Source organism: Crocuta crocuta, unplaced genomic scaffold, assembly GCF_008692635.1.
Source record: "Crocuta crocuta isolate KB4526 unplaced genomic scaffold, BGI_CrCroc_1.0 scaffold130, whole genome shotgun sequence".
Taxonomy (NCBI): domain Eukaryota; kingdom Metazoa; phylum Chordata; class Mammalia; order Carnivora; family Hyaenidae; genus Crocuta; species Crocuta crocuta.
In genome coordinates this window covers 11,521,252-11,531,301 of record NW_027527920.1, presented here as the reverse complement: position 1 = coordinate 11,531,301, position 10,050 = coordinate 11,521,252, and the positions used below count along the sequence as shown (strand labels likewise).

General features: G+C 48.0%; 1 non-coding gene across 1 annotated transcript; it reads left to right on the top strand.

The window, feature by feature from the left end:
• The first annotated feature begins 8,001 nt into the window (after positions 1-8,001).
• On the top strand, positions 8,002-8,105 carry LOC144219165 (U6 spliceosomal RNA). The gene has a single exon (XR_013331324.1). It is a non-coding gene; the product is annotated as a U6 spliceosomal RNA (small nuclear RNA).
• The last annotated feature ends 1,945 nt before the right edge of the window (positions 8,106-10,050 follow it).

Genomic DNA, 10,050 nt, shown 5'->3' with positions numbered 1-10,050 from the left:
TTAGGATCTACCAATCTGGTTACACACCGCCCCCCCCAAACTCTGGAAACTTAAAGCTACTCTTCAATGCCTGATTTACAAAGCAAACCTAGATTTACCACAAAGATGACTCCCACAGGAGGCCTACCTTCTGGGTACTCTCTGTACCCTACACCTGCTAAGAATATGGAAGTTTTTAAATACCTGCACAAAAGCTTCTCCCCCAAAGAGGTTCTCACATCAAGGGGTGAAAACCTAGGAGCTTTTTGTTCTGTTCCTCCACCAGCCTCATCAGAGGCCCTTAGCCTGCCCTTAAACGCTGGTAGAATATTCTCCAATATGAGAATATTTGTTCTCTAATAAGCGTTATTTGTTCTCTGGTCCTTGGGCTTCCTGGACCTCCAGGACCCCAAAACTGGACACCAAAATGTTTCCTTCAGTTTTGCCACTGTTATTTTGGGATAAGGGGGTTTCTTCTTTCTTCTTCGTTTTGTATTTTTCAAATCTCTCACAACTTCCTTGCTCTCCCTTTTGCACATAACACGATGACCAAGGAAGAACTCAAGGCGAATTGCAGCCAGACCACTCACAGCAGCACAGAGGCACTTCAGGGAGAGATAACATTACTCCTGCCACTGTGCATGTGATGTGGCACGGGGGACACAGGAAGCATGATGTTCCTGATTCCCAAAGAGAAGCCAGAAGGACAGCACGAATCCTTTGTATACATGTGTCATCTGGTCCTCTACCCTCGACCCTGTAGCAATTTCACAGGTAACTGCAGAACCCTTTCTGGGGGTCTCTTGTTTTCTTAGGCCCCTCCTTACATACACACAGAAAAGGCAGTCCTTGGAAACCCACGTCTCACCCTTACGCCCTACTGGCAGCCATGACAGTCAGCCATGACCTTATCTTCCTATGACATCGGGGCTCTTCTGGGGCCAGGAATGAGTCTTGTTAATCTTTTATCCTCAGTACCTAGCTAGAACTTGTCAAGTGTTTTTAGGAAAGAAAGGAAGGAGGAAAGAAGGAGAGAGGGAAGGAGGTTTTGTCTCTGGTTTTCTTGTTTCTGCCATAGCCTTCTAAGTTTGTGCCCTTTCCTCAATGTTAACTTATCTTTCACAGAGCTTCTGCCTAAGTAGAAAGCTAAGAAGAGTATCATGTGCCTACAAAAGGTCAAGGCCCACAGGTTCAGTAAATAGAAGTAATGAATTCCCTTTCCCTCTTGCCTTATCCCAAAGGATGAGAAATTTCTATTCATGTATCTCCTAACCTATTCTCTGGCTTCTTCGAAGTCACCCCAAAGGTTCTTCCAGTTACCATCAACCTAGGAACGGGCACTTTCAACGGTGTGCATCCTCACCCGACATGGGAATAACTGGCCTTTTGTCTTGCAGCACTCTGCTCCAAGGACGCAGTGCTGGGTTGTCTTTTCAAGAGACAGCAAAGACCCCAACCAACACCTAGAGGCTGGGGAAGAGTCCTTGCTCCACACCCCTGCGGAGTGGTGCCAGGTCTTCAAGTCCCTGCCCCATTTTCCGATCATAATCCAGTCTCCTGCAGGGCTGATACCTCAGCAAGCTCTCTCTTGCCAGCTCTAATTTGTGTTCCAGAGGCTTTGGGCCTCATCAGATGATCTCCCAATTGGAGGAAGGGATAGAACTTAGGCTAGTTAGTTGGGAATTCAACTGCAGGTTCCCACCAGAATCCAGCACTCCTTACCACCTAGACAAACAGCACAGGAGGCAGGTTTTGAGCGGGGAACAAACACCTCCTGCTAACTTTAGACACTTCAGTGATGCTCGCATGGAGGGGAGAGATACGAGATGAAAGAAGCCAGTTACCAGCAAGACTTTTCCATTTTAGAAGATGGTTTTACAACTGAGTCTACATCTCTTATTCTTCCTATTAGGAACATCTAAGCAGACCACGGAGATGCTGTTTAGAGTGACTATCTGCCTAACAATGAATATCACGTATCGTCCCCCACCCTACTCCAGCTACTCTGACACCACTCTCCAGACCTTGCATACCGAAGGGTATTCAGTCCCCAGATTGGATCCCAAAATCTTAACAGCCCTTAAAATTACATCTGGACTGCTTTTTAGTTATCTCTGCAATATTGTTCCTGTTTTCCAGGCCCCTTACAGAACAGGGTGCTAATTCAGGCGAAAGGAAGAAGTCATTTTCTTCTAAGTCCACATGTGTCCCTTAGGTCAGGGGTGACTATCCAGTGATGTCGCACCCTCTTTTCTTCTGGGTCGCTGATGACTGTGGTTAAGTCCTCTCTAGTTATGACTACTATGAATATGAACATTCATATACAGGTTTACCCTATTTAAAAACAGGGCTTAATAGGTTCCCCACCTTTCTTACCACCCCAGTTAGTATCTGTTTCATTACAGGGGTTCAGGTTTCCAGAAACAATCACCCCCCAATCCCACAATGCCCAGCAACTCTGGTGAGCCCACATCCAGATTCAACCTAACATCTCAGGGTTCCAACTTAGGACCACCACAAATGTCTGCTGCATTAACAGACAAACTTGGGAGCCCTATGCAGCTCACACACCCTACTTTACCTTGTCATCCCGAATGTCTGCAGCAGGGAGGGAACTTACTTAGGGCAATAACATCTTGTTTAATCCCTTGAACCTAACAGCACATCTGTTAAGTGACTTTTCCAATGACAGCAATATGATTTAAAAGTAATTTTGTTAGTTTCCCCCCTATCTAGTAAGAAGCGATGGATGGTGGGGGATATGTAGTTTCACCATAAGAGACGAATGAGAGGGTTTTGATAGGGAAAAGAAAGTAACGGAAGGAAAATAGGTTATGTCCTGGATGGTAGTAACCCCTAAGGACTGGTAGTGACAGGAATCCGTGAGCTGGGTGGAGAGGCTGAGTGGGTCAATTGGTTGCAGGCTTACTAAAACGACTACTAGTGTCTCACGGAAATCACTCAAAAGATCAGGAAACATGTCTGCTCCCCTCTTGCAGAGAAGCTGGCTAAAAGTCCTCAGCCTGACCTAAAGAGAAGTTATCAGCCCAGTTGGCAGCTCGAACTCAGTATCTATGCGTGTAACTACAAATTTCACCCAATTTAATATCCATTCTATATCCCCTCTTCCCATGACAGGGTTTGAAAGTTCCCCGTGTGCCCACCACAAAGGGCAGTTGCATTATTTAAGGTTTGTGCAGCTCTGACCCGGTCACCTTGTAGAGAGAATTTCCCCCCCCCAAGGCCACTGTCACCACATGAATATATGGCTCTGCTACAGTTCAAGACCTAGGCAACAGTTCAGATTGGGGGGTGTGCAACTCCGCTGAGCCTCCCCATGGGTCTGCAGCGACGCATGAACCTGGATCAGTGAACCCAACGGCAGGAAGCCGGGCGGGCAGCGGCCAACGCCTTCCAACGGCAGCCAGGGGGGCTCCGGGCGCTGGGGTCTCCAGGGTGACGGGCAGGGGCTAGCCGGTGAGGATAGGGTTTCTGGGGCTTTCTCGGCAGGAGCCTGGCCAATGGCAGAGCTGGTGTGCCGCTAGCCACGCCCCTCGGCAGCCCCGCCCCCGAGCGGCAGTGTGTCCCGCGTTCTGCGCACAGACTTTTCCTCCTGGCCGCACCTGGTCTCTGCTGCAGACGTTGGGTGTGCCCCGTGGAAGCTCGCCGGTGGCAGTCTGGGGCTCTGTCCCGCCTGCCGAGGCTTCAGCGGCGGCTTCCTCCCCGTCTCCCCCAAGGCCACACGGGCCGGCCCCACTTGGGCCCGCTGGATGCTCGGAGATTCGCTCCGAACTGGACCCAGGGAGGCCGCCTGCTGTGGCCCTCTCCTCCCGCACTGGCCTCTAGCCCCGTCTCCTTGGTCTGAATCGGTTGGACACTCAAATACCTTTCTGGATCATGAGGGCGGAGCAGGCGTCCATTTCCCAGGAGCCATTTCCCATTTCCGCGTTGCTCCCTGGAGGTGGGGTGCTCTCACCCGCTCCTTCTCCCTTTTCCCTCTCCCCTGGGCGCAGAGGCCCTCCCACCGTGCCTCCGGTTCCCAGCCACACATCCTTCCCCCACCTGAGGATAAAGAGGCCATCGTCCCAGCAATCTTGCTGAGGCCTTCTTGTCTGGAATTGGAGGCCTCTGATCTCCTCTCACTCCCATGTTTCTAGCCCTCTGGGTCCTTCTGGCACTTTCTTTGCTGTGTGCTTTGATCACCCTTTCCCAAGTCTCACCATATATCCTTTACCTCTTTCTTCCTTAAGGTTCAAAGGGCTGATGCTCACGGATGGCAATACTCAACACTTTTGTGGTGTATTTACCTCCTTTTGTGGTTTATTAAATTCCGTTGTTTCATATATACCATTTTTAAAAAACGTTATTTTTTGAGCATTTACTCTTTGATGTCAACTCTAATTAAATTTAAATTTCAGTAACAGGATAGTTGAGACTTTTGAGCGCTTTAGCGGTTTAAATAGCAGACAAATTTCTTACGAAAACGAAACTTTTTTTAAAATTTTTATTTATTTATTTATTTTATATATTTTTTTATTTATTTCTAGGAGAGAGAGAGAGAGAGAGAGACAGCGTGAGCAGGGGAGGGTCAGAGAGAGAGGGAGTCACAGACTGAANNNCTGAAACAGGCTCCAGGCTCTGAGCTGGCAGTCAGCACAGAGCCCGACGCGGGGCTCGAACCCACGAACCGCGAGATCATGACCTAAGCGAAAGTCGGACGCTCAACCGACTAAGCCACCCAGGCGCCCCAGTTTTTATTTATTTTTTAAAGAGAGAGCACACAAGCGATGGAGGGCCTGAGAGAAAGAGAGAGGGAGGGAGGGACAGAATCTGAAGCAGGCTCCAGGCTCTATGCTATCAGCACACAGCCTGATGTGGGGCTCTAACTCACAAACTATGAGATCAGGACCTGAGCCAAAGTCAGCCGCTTAACTGACTGAGCCTGAGCCACCCAGGTGCCCTTCATAACCACCCCTGCTTCCCAATTAAGCTGTTTCTTACACTTCTTCTTTCCTGGGGGTAATGGAAAGAGATGTCAAAATGGAGCCAGTGGTTATTTGTGAGTGATGAGATGAATGTTTTCCATTGTCCTTTTTATTAACTGTATTTTCTACCATGCACGTATATTTTAAAAGATCTTTACAATTTAAAGAGGATCAGAGATAGACCGTGGGACCCAGAAAGAACGATCAAGCCCTTTGACAATCTCATCAAAGGACTGTCTACTGTTTGGGGGAAGCTTCCCTAATACGCGAAGGCTTTTCCCACTGTGTGGTTCTAACAGAGAGGAGAAGTTTGGGCAGCTGAGGGCAGGGTGCAGTAAGCTGGTATATCAAAGGCTACTGGGCATTCAGACCATGTTTTGAGGGCGGAAGAACCTGGATGATTCATTGTACCTTCCATTGCACGTGTGTGTGTATGTGTGTGTGCGTGTGCGCGCGTGTGTGTGTTTGCAAGAAAAGCAAGTATAGAAGTGAACTGGGTGCAGTTTGCCTTGTCATATTTTATTTGTTCGGTCTTTGAGTTGATTTCCCGTTTGTTGGTGAGCATAAGGCCAGATTCCAAACTAAAGTTACCAAAGTATTCAGAACAACTTGGGAGAGTCTAATAGGCTGTTAAGACGTGAGCTCTGAGGGGCGCCTGGGTGGCTTAGTCGGTTGGGCTTCCGACTTTTGCTTAGGTCGAAGTGGTACGGTTCGTGGGTTCGAGCCCCGCGCCGGGCTCTGTGCTGACTGCCAGCTCAGAGCCTGGAGCCTGTTTCAGAGTCTGTGACTCTCTCTCTCTCTCTCCCTCTGACCCTCCCCTGCTCCCACTGTCTCTCTGTCTCTGTCTCCTAGAAATAAATAAAACATAAAAAAAAAAAGACTTGAGCTCTGAAATCAGACAGGACTAGTTTTCATCTAGGCTCACCCACTTGCTAGGTATGTAACCTTGGGCCAGCTATTGAAACACAGGGATCCTCTGATTTTTCACCTCTAAATGAGTAATAATGATACTCCCGAGGATTACTATATATCATGGGACCTGTCAAGTAGTCAGGGCTCCACGAATAAGAGTTGGTAGCTCTCTTTCTTTCCCATCATTATCTAACCCAGGCGCCCAAGGCCTTTAGCACGTGCCTTATTATCTGTATTCCCATCTCTTTGCACAAACTCTATATGAGAGAGTGGAGCCACGATGTTTTCCTTTTCAAAGCTCTCTTTGCAGACCCTGAGAAAGGGTGCCTCCTGACCCTCACGGTCCCTTCGGGTGTGCCAGAGCCCAGGGCCCTGGGTTTCTGGAGGAATCTGACCACAGCTGGGGGGTCCACTTTCCCCCAGGGCTCATGGAGAGTCTCACTCGGGCTCTGACCCAACCTCCCAGTGCAGCTGAGGGCAAAGGGTAAAAGGCCTACCTTTTTCCAACCTAAGGCTAACCTGACTCTAGTCCCTGGTCCCTTCTACATTCCAAGAAGAGACACTTGAGTTGCTAGACGCTGGGATACTGTCTTCTGCCCATTCAAAACTGCACCTCCTCCATAGTAGGAAGGCCCCTGCCGTGGACCCCGTCTGTCCTGGACATCTGCCTAAAGTCCCTCCTCCGCAGCAGGGCCCCTCCAGACCACAGCATCCTCCACGATCTCCCCCTTTCCCAAGGGGGAACCCAAGGGATGCTCTTCCCCTCCTGCTTTCACCCTTCTCCCTGCGGGTGTCTGGGACTGGTATCAGAGGGCTCATCCTTCCCAGTGCCCCGACCGGCTTTGGTGGTGCTGGGGAACGTCTGTACCTGCGTAGAGAGAGAACGGCCAGGCAGAGCGGCCGCATGGTCCGGTGACCCCCCTGAACTTCCCCTCTTCCTTCCTCCTCCTCCCCAGTGGCCCCGGCAGACTTCATCTCATCACCCCCAAATCAGTCCCATTTGGCCTGTTAATTCTAAGAAGTCCGGTGACTGGTCCTTCAAGGCTGAAAGAGGCACTTCCAGCTTTAAAAGTAGGCTTTTGGGTATCAGTCCCTGAGAACTCCAGTCAGATCTAGTCTGTCTATGGAGACAGGGACTTGATGAGGCCCCTGGAATCCCAATCTGCTTGCTGGCCCCCCAGCCAGCTGTGCCTGAGTAGCTCGCCTGGTGATCTCTCCATGACAAAGGGTGTGGAATTTGAGGGGTGGTTGGAAGAAAATTTAGATTTTGTTTTTATTATTCACAAGTAAAGAAACGTGCATTTGATCCTGAGTATCAGGTAACTGGCAGGTAATGAGAGCAGAACAGAAAAACACAGAACTTCTAAACTAACAAGGGGAAAGGGAAGAATACATGGAAAGGAAGGAAACAGACACACAAGAAGAAATACAATTAAATAAATGGTAAACATAAAGTAGGATGAAAGGAATAAAATGGAGTATAATATTATAACAATTATTGGAAGATGTTAATGGGCTGAATTTTCCTATTAAAAGACACTATGTGATGGGGTTAAAGAAAACCCTGTTATATGCTGTTAAATGAGAAATATACTTGAGGGCCACCTGGGTGGTTCAGTCAGGGTTAAGTGTCTGACTTCAGAACAGGTTATGATCTCACTGTTTGTGGGTTCAAGCCCCCAGCTGGGCTCTATGCTGACAGCTCAGAGCTTGGAGCCTGCTCAGATTCTGTGTCTCCTTCTTTCTCTGCCCCTCCCCCGCAAATAAATAAACATTAAGAAAAAAATTTTAAAAAAGAGGAACATACTTGAAATAAAATGCTTCCAAAACCTTGAAAATAAAGAAATGGACAAATGCAAATATATATACAAGAGAGCAGAAATAGCAATATCACTATGTACCAGCCTGAGTCACTTGTCAAAATATGTGTATACACCCAGCAATCCAGCAGCTAAGCGCATCAAGCAAAAACTATTAGACATGCAGGGAGAACTTGATTTTTAGAATACAGTTATGGTGATTTAAAAATACCTCCCCATGAATCCTTTTGTTTGTTGCTCCAAAATTGGATGCGATGATCTTGGAATTCATGGGGGAGAGTGAATGTCTAAAATAGCTAAGGAAAGTGCTCACTTTAGCAGCAGATGTGCTAAAATGGGGACGACACAGAGACCGGGATGGCCCCTGGGCCCGGATGACATGCAAATTCATGAAGTGTTCCATATTAAAAACAAAAAAGAAAAGAAAAAACTGAATAAACTAAAATAGCTTAGAAAAATCAAGCGAAGACTATTGAGGAATTGACATCTTGCGAGGTGGCCTAAGTTCCTCAAGAAAGCTACTGAGAGCAAACGCTTGGAGCACAGAAATGTCCACAGGCATCTCGGCCACACACTGCTGTGGCGGGACAGAGAGGGCACTTGTGAGCTCTCAGGTGCTGGAGCAGGGGTCTGGGGTCGGCTGCAGGATGCTGCCTCTGCTGAGAGGGAGTCTAGAGCAGATTGGGTCTGGCCGGAGGCTCTGGCTGGTGGGGAAGCCAGCAATAGAAACTTTGGTATATACCACAGCTCACATCCCCTGTCTAGGGTTGGGGAGCATCCAGAGGTGAAAGGAGGTGAATTGACTGGACAGTGTTCAAATACTCACTTAATAAACAGATACTACAGGTAGAGTACGGGGGTGTCACTTCTGTCGGGCAGTGAGGTAGTTTCTCTTTGGCAAGAGCTGCTAGGGAAGCTATTTTCCTATAGAGACAATATAAACATTCACAGCTTAGATTTAAAGGTGTTTGAAACTGATTGGGCCCTCCTGGAACTCATCTCCTGGCCCAAACACAATTTCTCAGATGCATCCAGAAAAACCAGAGTAGTGTCTGTCATCTAGGACCCATATTCCGTCCCTAACCTGTACTCCTACTAACCTGTGTGTGTGTGTGCGTGTATGTGTGTAGATATATATGAATGAAACCTGTCTATGTAAAAGAACTATTTATACATACATGTAGATAGTGTGTATGTGTGTATACATACACATAACACATACACATACGAATGAAGCATTTCAACAAATGTTTCTTAGAGCACTGGGTGAGGGAGGAAAAGAATGCAATGTGGTGCTTGCCTTGAAGGAACAGGGACAGTGGACACGACCACTGACGTGTGATTGGTTTCATCCAGGCGCTACCCATGTAAGTGGAGCCACCAACACAGTTATTGGAAGGACTCTACAAGGGGCGCCTGGGTGTTCAGTCAGTTAAGTGTCTGACTTCAGCCCAAGTCATGATCTCACGGTTCGTGGGTTCAAGCCCCGCATCGGGCTCTGTGCTGACAGCTCAGAGCCTGGAGCCTGCTTCAGATTCTGTGTCTCCCTCTTCCTCTGCCCCTACCCCACTCGTGCTCACATGCTCTCTCTCTCTCTCTCTCAAAAAAAAAAGTTTAAAAATTTTTGATTAAAAGAAAGGAAGGACTCCACAAAATCCCTAACATCACTTTCTTCCATGATTAATTATAAAAATAGAGGTTGACATGAGAAGTCCCAGAAGACACCCCCCACCCCCAAGGATTGAAGTCTCCTGAGACTTTGTGGAGGAAGCAGATAGTACATGGGCATGTAGAACCCCCACTTTGGGCAAAAATGAGCCAAGGTCTCAGAGGATGGTATGGGGAGAGAATTGCTGGGAGGGAACGATACCAGAAGCCCTTTCTCTGTACTGTTTTGAAAGGAAGTAAGTCTGGGAGTAAATCTTTGCCTTCAAAGATCTTAAGTCTGTAAAGAGGAAAGGTATAAGCAAACAGGCAAAATGCAGTCAATGTGATCATTGCTCTAGCAGTAGAAACACAGGATGGAAACAGTCACTAAGAGAGGCGCCTCCAGCGGGAATGCCTTCTGGAGGACGCAGTATCTGAGGCTTAAGGAAGGGGTGGGAGTTAGCGGAGTACTGGGCTCGGGTGAGGAAGTCTCTCCGGCAGCAGGGATGGCACTGCAGAGGGCAGAGCATATTTAGGGAAAAAATTAAGTTCCTTGTGACTGCAGTGTCATGTCAGAGGGCACAAATGGCCAGAGTTGACGCTGTAGATGGACGCAAAAGCCTTGAAACCACATTAAAAGACGATAGATTTTATCCTGGCGTAGTGAGCTTCTGCTTCCCTCTTGTGACCAGCCTGAAAGGGAAAAA